At 45.7% G+C, this 12,841-nt stretch overlaps 1 protein-coding gene across 6 annotated transcripts in view; it reads right to left on the bottom strand.

The window, feature by feature from the left end:
- daam2 (dishevelled associated activator of morphogenesis 2) overlaps positions 1-12,841 on the bottom strand; it is a 323,197-nt gene that overhangs the window by 125,642 nt on the left and 184,714 nt on the right. The gene's annotated exons all lie outside the window — the stretch shown is intronic.

Here is a 12,841-nt window from a genome sequence, read left to right as displayed (position 1 = left end):
GAATTTATACGTGACTAAATGCGAAAAGAAGTAACAAGACAACCCACGCGCACATAGGCTTGAAATAAGAAGGGATCCCAACTAAAGACTGGGTTCAAAGATATAGTGTGCAGTGTCTGAGTTGCTCACATTATGTAAATAGTGGGATGCTGATAGCTGAGCAGTCAGTTGAGGTTTTTGGCTCTGCTGCTGAGCAGAAATGATTTTTTATTGTTTGCTTTGGACTGGCCCGCTGACTAGCATCAAGCCTTCAGGGATCCCCAGCCACAAGCCAGCCTGAGACCCCCAGCACCTCCTGAAGCTTTTATAACCTGCCCTGACAGCAGAGGAACGCAGCGAGCAAGGGGAGCGGAAATCACAGATGATTCTGCTGTTAATGAGCTCATAAAATCAAAATGGCAAAAAAAAAGGCTGACCATTCCCTTGCCCACTCAACTTCTGGAATTTGGGAATCCCACCCAAGGCAATGGGCTGCCTACTGTCCTTGTGCTGACAAGTAGTCTTTGCTTGGGCGTCGAGGGATCAGTATGAACGTGACAGATCTGGCATCAAAAGAAGTCATCCTCAGCCTTTACAATTGTAATTCCACACTCACAAATCCAGTTTTCTTCGGACATGGTCTGAACAGCCAAAATTCTTCAGGATGTTTGGGAAGCAGAGGCAACAAATAGTGCAGATAGTTGGGATACATAAACCGGTTGATTGGTCTCCACTGCTAAAGAATTAGATCTTGCCCCCTTGGCATTCTTTCATCGTGAGCCACAGGCATGGGCAGCCCGGTGGCTCGGTGGTTAGCACAGCTGCCTCACAGTGCCAGGGACCCAGGTTCAATCCCACCCTCGGGTGACTGTCTGTGTGGGGTTTGTATGTTCTCCCTGGGTCTGTGTGGGCTCCCTCCCACCATCCAAAGATGTTCAGGCTAGGTGGATTGGCCATGTCAGATTGTTCATGGTGCAACAGGGATGTGTAGACTGTGTGGGTTATATGGGGATGGATCTGGGTGGGATGCTTGGAGGGTCAGTGTGGACTTGTTGGGCCAAATGGGCTGGTTTCCACACTGTAGGGTTTCTATGAAATCTGACAAGCACAAATCCGCACTCACTTAAACAGGCAAAATCAAACATTAGACCCCAAAGCACCAAAAATTAAACAATGCCACAGTTCAATCCTCAGGGTTGGATAGATCACACTTATATTTTACTGTCTGTAGTGGTGAAAGAAAATGGCAAACACAAAACTGACACACCTTTACTTCCAGGGGAGCCTCCTGATGAACTGGATGTGGCCCTTCAAGAAGGGGATAAGTCTGTCCCCACCTGCCAGGGACTGATTTCTCCCTTCCTCTCCCGCCACCCCAAAGCCCACCTGCCAACTTCCCCAGCCCTTTCCCTTTCTCACCCTAACTGTCCTCCTGTTCCTGGGTGGCTCCTGGTAAAGCAGGAACATTTTAAAGCAACATTACGTCCCTCTTAAAATAAAATCTCAATTTTTCTGAAGAGGAAGGTGCCAATTCGAAGTGTTAAGTCATACAAGGAAATTGAAGAAAAATCAGCGCATTGCCTACAATACAACAGTGAAAAACGCTTTAAAACTACTTTCGGCAGGTGCTTTGGGATATCTTGTGGATGAGAAAGGTGATCTATGGGAGTGGGTTTCTCTTCCTTTCCTTAGAAAACTGCCAAATTTAAGACAGCTTAACACAAAGTTAATTCTGCTCCCTTGTACTGTTAGATTCCCCAATATGGGAGGCCATGGCACGGTGGCAATGTCACTGGGCTAGTAATCGAGCACCTCTACGTGTGTTCTGAGGACGTCAGTTCAAATCCACCCACCTCCGCACCCCCCCCCACCCCACCATCACAGATAGTGAAATGTCGGGGCGGGGGGGGGGGAAATGGGTGACTAGCAACTCTGTAATTGCAATCAACAGTCTGTAAAACCAGTTTGGTTCATTAGTGCCCTTCAGGGAAGGGAAATCTGTCCTCCTTACCCAGCCTGCAATCTGAGACCAGACTAACAGCAAAGTTGTTGACACTTAAAAACCAAAAGAACTGCGGATGCTGTAAAACAGGAACAAAAAACAAAGTTGCTGGAAAAGCTCAGCAAGTTTGGCAGCATCTGTGAAGGATAAAACAGTTAATGTTTTGGGTCCGGTGACCCTTCCTCAGAACTCAGTGTTCTCAGAACACCAAATAAAACACTTGTGATTTTGTTTTTAGTGTTTGATGATGGAAGTCTTAGGCACTGTGTCAGTACGGCGGTGGCACCGTGGCTCAGTGGTGAGCACTGCTGCCTCACAGCACCAGGGACCTGGGTTCGATTCCACCCTCAGGCGACTGTCTGTGTGGAGTTTGTACAATCTCCCTGTGCCTGTGAGGGTTTCCTCTGGGTGCTCTGGTTTCCTTCCACAGTCCAGAGATGTGCAGGTAGGTGGTTTGGCCGTGCTAAATTTCCTGCAGTGTTCAGGGGTGTGGAGATTAGGTGGGTTATAAGGGGATGGGTCTGGGTGGGGTGCTTTTGAGGTTCAGTGTGGTCTGGTTGGGCCGAAGGGCCTGTTTCCACACTGTAGCCATTCTATGACTAAGACACGGCTGAGAAAAGAGGGAGATCTTCAAGTATCCTGACCCATGAAGCATTCTATCTAAAGCAAAAAGTAATAGTGAGATAACACAGTGTGAAGCTGGGTGAACACAGCAGGCCAAGCAGCATCAGAGGAGCAGGAAAGTTTGACGTTTCGGGTCAGGACCCTTCTTCAGAAATTAATAGTTATTCATTCCTTTCTTTGAAACATTAATTTGTGGGAAGTAACAGTCACAAGCCAAGGCAACATTTATTGCACATCCTTAATTGCGCTTGAGAAGCTGAGCTGCCTCCCTAAAATGCTGCAATCCACATTCTGACTCTCAACACTGTTAGGAAGGGAGTTCTAGGATTTTGACCCAGCAAACAATGAAGGAATGACGATATGTTTCCGAGTCAGGGCGGTTAGTGGGTCGGAGGGCAACGTTTGCTGTTATGACACGGTTCGGCAGAGTGATTGTGAAGTGGAAGTCAAGAAGCTAAAATGTATGGCTCCTTTAAGAGATATGTTTTTTGTCTGTACTTAGAAGTTTAATAAAAAATGTATGTGAGCAGCTGATGAAGTTGCCAGTGCACAGAGCCTCGAAAAGTGAAACAAGTGTATCAAAAAAACCTTAGAGGTGGCAGGCAAAATAGCAGTTTTGTTTCGATGTTGTGACAAGCTTGAATTTGGCCAATTAATTTAAACCAAGCACCGAGATACAGAAAGCCAATTGAGTTTAAATCTGATGGTGTTGACAACCTGAAACCAATCGCATTATAAGCATTTGATTACATCATTAAGATAACGGGATTTGGAAAATCATACAGAGCCATTCACTACATGTTCGAGTTCAGCTCTCGGAGAGAGCCCATCTAATTAATCAAAGGTACCACGGCATTTTAGCACAAAGTTCTTCTTGAAGAAATTATAGAGATAAAGCATCCTTGACAGCAGAATGAGCAGAAGAAAGGCATTTGTAAAGAGACTGGAGATGACAGAATATTCCAGAAGATAGTCTGTGCAAACTTGGAGAGATTAAGTTATGACTTATTGTTTCTTATTAATTGGGTTTATATTAGTGGGATTTGTCTTTACTTAAACAGCATTCCAGTGGAATTTAGTCCAGGTAGGGAGTAGTTAGTAGTCTGGGGGGATTGTTGGCTTGTCAGTAATTTTGTTAACTTGTTTATTGTTGGGTTAAATAAAAGAATTGTTTCTTGGTACTTCTAAAGGGGAGATGAGGGATATTTTTCCTTTTAATCACTCTTTGAATAGATTACAATGGGAAAGACAAGCTTCTCCGGGTAGACAAACAGAAGGCTGGAAGAACACAGCAGGACAGGCAGCACCTGCAGGAATGGAGCAATCAATGTTTCAGGTGTTACACTTCCTCAGGATGGGAGGGATGAGATGGCAGCGAAAACAGGAGCTGAGGAGGGTCACGTGGCTGTAGTAGTGGGTTTGTTTCATGGCGTGGTCGAAGGGCTGAACAGGTCACGGCATTGTGGCAGTGAGAAAGGAAGTCATTGAGTTTCATGTCTGAGGGATGGAGATTGGGCATCCTTTGAAGAGACTTTGCAGTGGATGAAGCTTCTCTGGGTGTTTTAAGGGTTAATTATTAGAGGGGAGCCCCTACTCCCATCATAACAGATTGGGGCTTGTGTTTTAGTTTAATCGTCCAAGGGGCTTGGCTGTTCCCCATCGTAATGCTGTGCACACAGTGGTTGACTCCTTCACCAACAGAACAACGGCCATTACACCTGACTGTACAAGAAGGGGGTTTGAGGTGGGGAGGGGTCTCTTAGGGGCACTATAGCTGTGAATCAGTTTTATCATGCAAACAGGCCTTAAAGCACAAACCCCTAGGCTGTGTGGCTTTGTTCATGATTAATGCTGTATTGTTTATGCACTTATCACTGCCTGTATCTCAAACACTTTCTCTGCCTGCACTAACAAGTCAGCATTTGTTGATTAGAGAGAAGAGAGTCAGAAAAATCCAAAGGGAAAATAAATTCAGAGGCGAATGCACAGATTCCTATCTTTAAAATTATTGGGCATTAAATTACAGAGCATAAATCTTTCGGAAGAGCGGATTTTTCGGTATGAGACAGTGTCTCAGGGTGGAGGGGAAAGCAAACAAATATAGTTGGTGGGACAAAGTGGATCAAAGCAGATTGGACAGGAGTGTGAGGAAAAAGAGACACAGAAGGTGAAAAATGCAACATGATTAAATAAAAGCGTGTGAGAAACATGATGTCACCAGTGAATATTCACTGATTGAAATGGAAATAAACCTGGGAAGAAATGTTCAGGCAATTGCTGATTCATCATCATCTTATTGAAAAGTCTCAAATGATCCCATGGTCTCTCAAGTACTGGGTGTGGCTTGTTGCTATGAGTTTGTTAAAATATTGTGACATTTCGTAGACCACAGGCTTAGAATTCCACAGTGCTGTGCGCTGAACTAATTTTACTCTGATTAATGGTGCCTAATCTCCACATTAATTCTTTGTTTTCATCAGAAAGCATGGGGTTGTGTCCAAATGCCTTTGTCCTTGCTGTGTTCAGCTGAACAGCATTAAGAGTTATCTCCAGAGCACCAGGCTAGGATTCTTGTTGGATGGAAGCCTAGCCGACTTGGGATACTGTTTATGAGCAGATCAGCTCACTGCGTTTCCTGAACTGCTGCTCACCTTGAAGATTGCTGGCACCATTCTCATTAAGTGTGGGAAGCTACAGGACCTAAGACAGAAGTTGCTGGAAAAGCTCAGCAGGTCTGGCAGCATCTGTGAAGAAAAAAAATATGAGTTAACGTTTCAGCTCTGGTGACCTTTCCTCAGAACAGGGTCTGAAGTAGGGCCCCGACCTGAAACGTCAGCTTTCCTGCTCCTCTGATGCTGCCTGGCCTGTTGTGTTCCTCCAGCTCCACACTGTGTTATCTCCAACTCCAGCATCGGCAGTTCTTACTGTCTCTAGCCAACTGTGGTATGGCTGTCTGACCAGAATGTCAAATTGGCTAAGTTGGGCTGAAGGGCCTGTTTCCGTGCTGTGGGGCTCTGATTCCATGGCTCTGTCTGAGTGTCATTTGCTGGACCAGCACCTGTTGCACATCTCAATTTCCCAAAGGGCACCTAAATATGAAATCATTTCAGGGAGGAGTGATCATAATAATACTATGGTAGAAATCTATATAATTTTGGAAGTGAGGTGATTCAATCAGAAGTACTGTCTTAAATTTAACCAAAGAGACTAGAAAGGTATGAGATGAAAATAGGTTATGCTAGATTAGGAAATGGCATTAAAATGTATGGTCATGGAAAGACAACGGCATTTAAAGAACTAACACACAGATTACAGGAAAGATAAATTAAAGCATGCTTAAAATAACTGGTAGGATTACACAGAGTCAACATGGATTTATAAAAAGGAAATCATGTTCAACAAATTGGCATGTATAAAGGATGTTTATTAGTCAATGCGTCGAATACAAGAACAACGATATTATGAAGGAACTGTACAATAATTTAGGTAGGCCAAGGCTGGTGTACTTTTTATTTAATCATGGGAGATGAGCATCTCTGGCTAGGCCAGCTTTTATTGCCCATCCCTAATTGCCCAGAGGGCAGTTAAGAGTCAACCACATTGCTGTGGGTCTGGAGTCACATATAGGCCAGACCAGGTAAGGATGGCAGTTTCCTTCCCTAAAGGGCATTAGTGAGCCAGATGGGCTTTTCATGGTCATCATTAGATCCTTAACTCATCATTAGATCCTTAACTCTTTGCTGAATTTGAATTCCACCATCTGCCATGGCAAGATTTGAACCCGGATCCCCCAGACCATTAGCTGAGGTTCTAGCAACAGTCTAGCAAAACACCACTAGGCTATCACCTCCTTGTATCAGTTTGTTCCTTTATCTACGGAAAGATATGCTTGCCATAGAGGAAGTGCAGCAAAGATTCACCAAAACAAATTCTTGGATGTTTGGCCTAGGAGAAAGGACTAAATAGAGTGGAAAGGACTAAAAAGAGGCTCTGGAAATCAGAAGAATGGGCAGTAATCTCACTCAAATGTACAAAATACCTTACAGGTTTAAAGAAGCAAGGATATTCCTGGACAAGGGGAATTAGAGGTCTCGGAGCACAAGAATCTTTGGAATCCTCTGGCCCTTAGGGCTGGGGAGGCTCAGTCATCTAACATGCTCAAGACCGGGTTTGCTAAACTACATTTAAAAAAATCAAGCGATAAGGAGATAGTGAAGGAAAATGGTATTGAGGTAGATGATTCGCCATGATCTCATTGAATGATGGTATGAGCTCAAAGGGCTGAAGGGCCTACTCCTGCCTCGATTTCTTGTGGTCTTTTGTAGTAGATGTCAACGTAGAAGAGGAGATAATCCAGCGGGATATTATTCCTCAGTCATGGCAGGGTTGTTTGCCTCTTTGTCAGGAGATGCGATCAGGTTTGGTGAAGGGAGGGAGTCCCTGGCTGTGGGAAGGAGCCATGACTTCTTGACTACAGGGAGAATCTGAAACAGAGTCACTCCAGCGCCCTCACGTCCCAGCTAATGTTATACAAAACTGACAGCATTGGCAGCAGACTGAGTACAGATCACACAGTCTTAGTCAGTAATAATGTGTTTCATGGCAAGGCAGAGAGGGGAGAAAGTCAATGCATAAAATAGGCCCTTTCTGACTTGTGCCACGTTGAAGAATGGACGTAGAAATCCATTAAACAACTTTGGACCATGTGAGAAATTAATCTGGCCGGTGGCCCTATGTTTTTTCCCCTCTCAACACTGTTACACAACCAAAAGCAAATCTAAATTGGGCTGCAATTTGTAGATTGGAAATGAGTGTGCTCAGGTTTGGATGGCTGCCCATTCAAAAAGGAACACTGCGCTTTCTTAAGCAGAGTTTGTCACTTAACTAAAGTGCTGTGGCTGTGACAAACCTCCATTATACTTTACCTCAGTGGCCAGGCAACTCTCCTCCTCCCTCCAGCCCTGAATGTCAACAGTCAATAAGGCTGCACTAATTGGTTGCACACAGGATTTGTAATAGAGCGCTACTCTTGAGGGGCTGCGGATTATCATCTTAAATGTACCAACAAGCCTGGCAGGAGACTTTTGCGAGGAAAGGAGGAAAGCTGGCCAAGAAAAGCTGGGAGTGGTTTAACAGCAGCTACATGTGCAGATGGCTGACAGGCTTGGCAGCTCAATGAAGCACACTTACTGCAACGTCGTCTTACTGGCTAATGATTTATTTGATAGCAGGTCTGGGAGACCTCAGTTACGTGCTGATACCAAAGAATCTAGATTGTTCCCCTCAATGCAGGGGACAAGGGGCGATGGCTTAACGGAGATGTGCAAAATCTTTTGACAGGATAAATATGAACTAAACGTTCCACCAGGACATTGCCTGTTCTCAAGGGCATTGGCTATGAGGGAAGGTTAAAAAGACAGGGATTGTTTTCACTGGAAAGACAGCGGCTGAGAGACCTGACAGAGATCTACAAAATTGTGAGAAGGGTGGTCAGAGGCTTTTTCCCAAGGTTGTAGTTTCAATTACAAGGGGGCACTGGTTCGAGGTGAGAGGGAGCAAGTTTAAGGAAGTCGTGCAAGGGACGTTTTTCATGCATAGGAACCTGGAATGCATTGCCAGAGGAAATGGTGGAAGCAGGCGTGTTGGTGACATTTAAGAGGCACCTGGATGGTTACATAAATAGGGAGGGAATAGAGGGATACAGACCAAAAAAGGGCAGAAGCTTTGTTTTTTTTTTAGTTTAGTCAATTCATGATGATCAGCACAGGGTCAAAAGGCCGAAGGGCCTGTTCCTGTGCTATATTTCTCTTTTGTTCTTTTGTTTCCACTGGCAGATTCAGTAGTAATTTATGAAAAGGAAATGGGTTCTGAAGGGGAACAAGCTTGAGCAGGGATATGTGGAAAGTGTAGTGGAGTGTGGCGAATTTGGTTAACTCTTTCAAAGGGCTAGTCACATCAGGCTGAATGGCCTCCCTCTGTGGTGGAAGATTCTACATCAGACATTGTAACAGCTGACACTGGGCAACAGCAGTTTGGTATCTGACTTCTCTCAGCTCCATCACTGGACTGAAGGTCTATAGGTATGTCCTAGCCTAGCTCGTCTGTGTTGGCCTGTTGTTTGAACTGGACAGATTGGGCTGTTAAGGAGGAAAAGTGGTCAGGCATTGGTAATCCATCCATTAGTTCTCCATACAAAGGATTAACTCTCAGAGACCACTGACTATTGATTAGAAACAGCAGGGGATCCTGACCTCTCTAACCTCAGGGTGAAGTGGCTCATCATCACCCAACAGTTTAGAACCTGGTAGGCAGGCGCCAAACAGATGTTCACGCCCTTCCAAATGGATATCTTCAACAAAATCGAAACAAGGGAAATCCTGCTCACGTACTGGCCAATATTTATCCTTCAATCAATACCAGAAACAGATTTATGTCCGTCATTGTCTGAGGGATTTTGACTCAGAGAACTTAGGTTGGCCAATCGTTAAGTGGGCGCAGTTCAAAAAACAACAGGTGAATTGTCTGCGATGGATTTCGGGAGCTAAAGAAGATGCTGCATGAAGACAGACTTGTGCTTTTAACGTCACAAGGCCAGTGAATCAAACTTTGTCCATATCGACCCATGATATCAAGGCCACATTTGGCATCAAGGAGCCCGAACAATAAAGGAGTCCATGGGTATCCGTGGGCGAGCTGTCCAGTGGTTGGAGTCATACCTGACACACAGGAAGACGGTCGTGGTTGTGGGAGGTCAGTCATCTCAGCTCCAGGACATCTCTGCAGGAGTTCCTCAGAGTACTGTCCTCAGTTCAACCATCTTCAGCTGCTTCATCAATGATCTTCCCTCCATCGTAAGGTCAGAAGCAGGGATGTTCACCGATGATTACACAACGTTCAGCACCATTCGTGACATCCCAGATACTAAATCGTTTACGTCCAAATACAACAAGACCTGGACAATATCTACTTTCAGGCTAACTATTCGAAATTAGTGAGTAGCGAGCAAAGACTATCTCTAACAAAAGAGAATCTAACCTTTATCCCTTGACATTCAATGACATGACGACCACTGAATCCTTTTCTGCGAACATTTGGTAGCTGACTATCGACAAGAAACTGAAGGGGCCTAGTTTCTTAAGAATAGTGGCGACAATAACAGGTCAGAAACTAGGAATCCTGCAGCAGGTAGCTCACCTTCTGGCTTCTCAAAGCCTGGCCATCATCTACAAGGCACAAATCAGTCAGTGAGAAAGGGGTTTGGAGGAAAAGGCAGGAACGTTCAGTTCATTCAGGATTATCAGCTCGGCCATTATCCCATCAAATAATGGTGCAGTCTTGATGGGCTGAAAGCCTAGTGCTGCTTCTCTATCTGATGGCCTTACGATCTCTAGTCAGAAGCATCACAGAATACTCCCCACTTATCTGGCTGTGTCCAACTTCAACAAGATTCAAAGAGCGTGGCACCATCCAAGACAAAGCAATTTGGCTCTTGAGACAGCACCTTCCAAACCCACGGCCACTTCCACCTGGAAAACCAAGGGCAGCAGATACATGGGAACACCATCACCTGCAAGTTCCTTTCCAAGCCACTCGTCATCCTGACTTGGAAATATATCGCCGTTCCTTCACCGTCAATGGGTCAAAACTCTAGAAGCCTCTCCCTATTGCCTTTGAGTGTGTACATTCACTAAATGGATCGCAGTGGTTCAAGAAGGCAGCTCACCACCACCTTCTCAAGGGCAACTAGGGATGAGCAGGAAATGCTGTCCCAGACAGTGGCGCCCAAATCCCATGAACAAACAATAGAAAAAATTAAGTTAACGAATGAAGATGTAATCTGTTCAGCCATTTTCAACAAGGCAACTCTCCATCCCTCTTTTGAACCACCTCCAAAGCCATTACATCCTTTCTTAAATACGGGACACTAAATGTATATGGTACTTCAGGTGTAACCTCACCAACTCCCTGGAAAAACTCCATTTTGAGCTCCAATCTAGACCAAAGTCCCATGACTTGCATGCTAACTTTACATGCAGGAGAACATCCAGATGCACTTTTTTTTGGGGAGAGGGGGTCTCTCTCTCTCTCCATTTAAATAATCGTCTGCCTTTTGATTCTTCCTACCAAAGTGCTTGATTTCACATGCCCCTACATTAAGCACCAAGATTCTGCCCACACTCTCAACCCATCGACATCCCCCTGTAGACTGCTTCTGTCCTCACCTCCTCCCACCTATTGTACATCATGAGCGAATTTGGATATATTGCACACTGCCCCTTCCCTCAGTTGTTCACAGAGACAGGATGCAATGGAAGTGCTAGGATTTTTGAGGCTTTCCACAGGATACATGTGGGCGGAAACCCCACCCACCCTGGTGTCCTCCATATCTTTGGGAGAACTAGCAGCCTCTGGTTAATGTGTACCTCGGAGACACAGTTTCTGGAGACAAGGTCGCCCTCCATCGGACACTGTGGACCTTTGAACCAAGGTCATCTCCCTGACAAGCTGGATCTGCCTGTCAGAAGCTGACTACCAGCACCCTGGACAGGTAGGCCTCAGATGAGGGCATCAATCCTGCACTCGGGTCTGAGCGAGGAGGCCAGATATGAGCCACCCATCTGGGATCTTAAACGAGGGGACTCGGGAAGGAAGCGGACTCCCCACCCCTCACAGTTAGGCGCCCCTCCAGTCTGCCAGCACACCCCCACCAAAGGCGGCAGCTCGAGTGGAGCACTGGCTTTACTCTCCACCTGGGGCACCTCTTTCCACACAGTGTACCGGATCTCTCTAGCCCAAACATAGCCTGAGAGTCAGCGGGGCTTCGGAAAACTGAGGGCTTCTGCGTTTTCCCAAATCAAGGTGGGGTGGGTAAAGGTTGCAGCACAGAGCTGCAACGATGCACCTGAGGAGGAGGGGGAACAAGTTTGAAGCAGTCATGGACTCACTTCCGATGTCCCCTTCCTGTGGTTGTACAGTCGGCCTCTTTGAAGTGACTGAAGCAATAAATAAGTGGAATTGCTGCTTTTTCGACAGCACTTGCCACAGCCCTGAGTAAGTGTTTTGCCTGCAGGACCTACAACTTCAAGGGTCTTTCAAATGTCAAAAGATTAGAAACAACATTGTGGGGAATCAACGTTATCCTGTTACCACGTCTCTCCAGTGTAATTATCCACGGCAGAATTTGGGCTTGCCTTCTGTCTAAATTGGCAGTGCCAGTGTTTTGTTTGTTCATTTTCAATTAAGTTCAGCACAAATGCAATGAGGGCGAAGAAGTTGTTTCCAATTCTGTGTGAGGTTTTCACTTGAACATGACAAAGTCTTTAATGTTAATCTGCTCGTGCCTTTCATTTTTACTAAACGTCAAGAGAGAACATGACACGTTCTCAGGGCTGCACTCAGGTACTGCAATTAACGGTGGAATCCATCCAAGTTCTCACATAGTACAGTGCACTCCAACTCAATACGGATGGAGCAGCCCTCCAAAGGAAAGCACAGCATGACCGTGTTAGCAAAATTGTCACGGCAAATGAAGCCTGACCTGAGGAGCCCTTCCAGTATGTTCAAGGTGGCCCAGAGCTCTGAACCCAGCTCGATTACTGGGCTAGAGTAGATTCCTGAAGCCTTGCCGAAAGACCAAGCCAGCACAAGCCAACCTGGGGGGGCACAGACCCATTTGATCTCTTCGATCCCAAGCATCGGCGCTGACCAGCACCACACTTCGCTGTGTTGCATGGGTTACCCTGGTGTCGCCCAGCTGTTGGTGCATTCTGCACAAAGGAAGGCCAGCCCAGCTCCTGTTCACCATTTTCTGTGTCTCACAACACACACACACACACACACACACACACACACACACACACACACACTCACACACACACAGGGACACATATGCATTCACATACACACATGTGCACACACACAAACTCACACACACACACACACACACACACACAAATACTCTCTCTCTCTCAAACACACACACAAATACACTCTCTCACACACACACTCACACATACACACACACACACTCACTCTGTCACACACAAACACACACTCTCTCACACACACAGGGACACACATGCATTCACATACACGCACATACACACATGTGCACACACACACTCACACAAACACACACACACAAATACACTCTCTCACACACACACACACACACACACACACACACACACACAGCCTCTCTCTCTCTCTCTCTCTCTCACACACACACACACACAC

The sequence above is a fragment of the Stegostoma tigrinum genome, chromosome 4 (assembly GCF_030684315.1).
Source record: "Stegostoma tigrinum isolate sSteTig4 chromosome 4, sSteTig4.hap1, whole genome shotgun sequence".
Lineage (NCBI taxonomy): Eukaryota > Metazoa > Chordata > Chondrichthyes > Orectolobiformes > Stegostomatidae > Stegostoma > Stegostoma tigrinum.
This window is presented reverse-complemented; position numbering and strand designations above follow the sequence as displayed.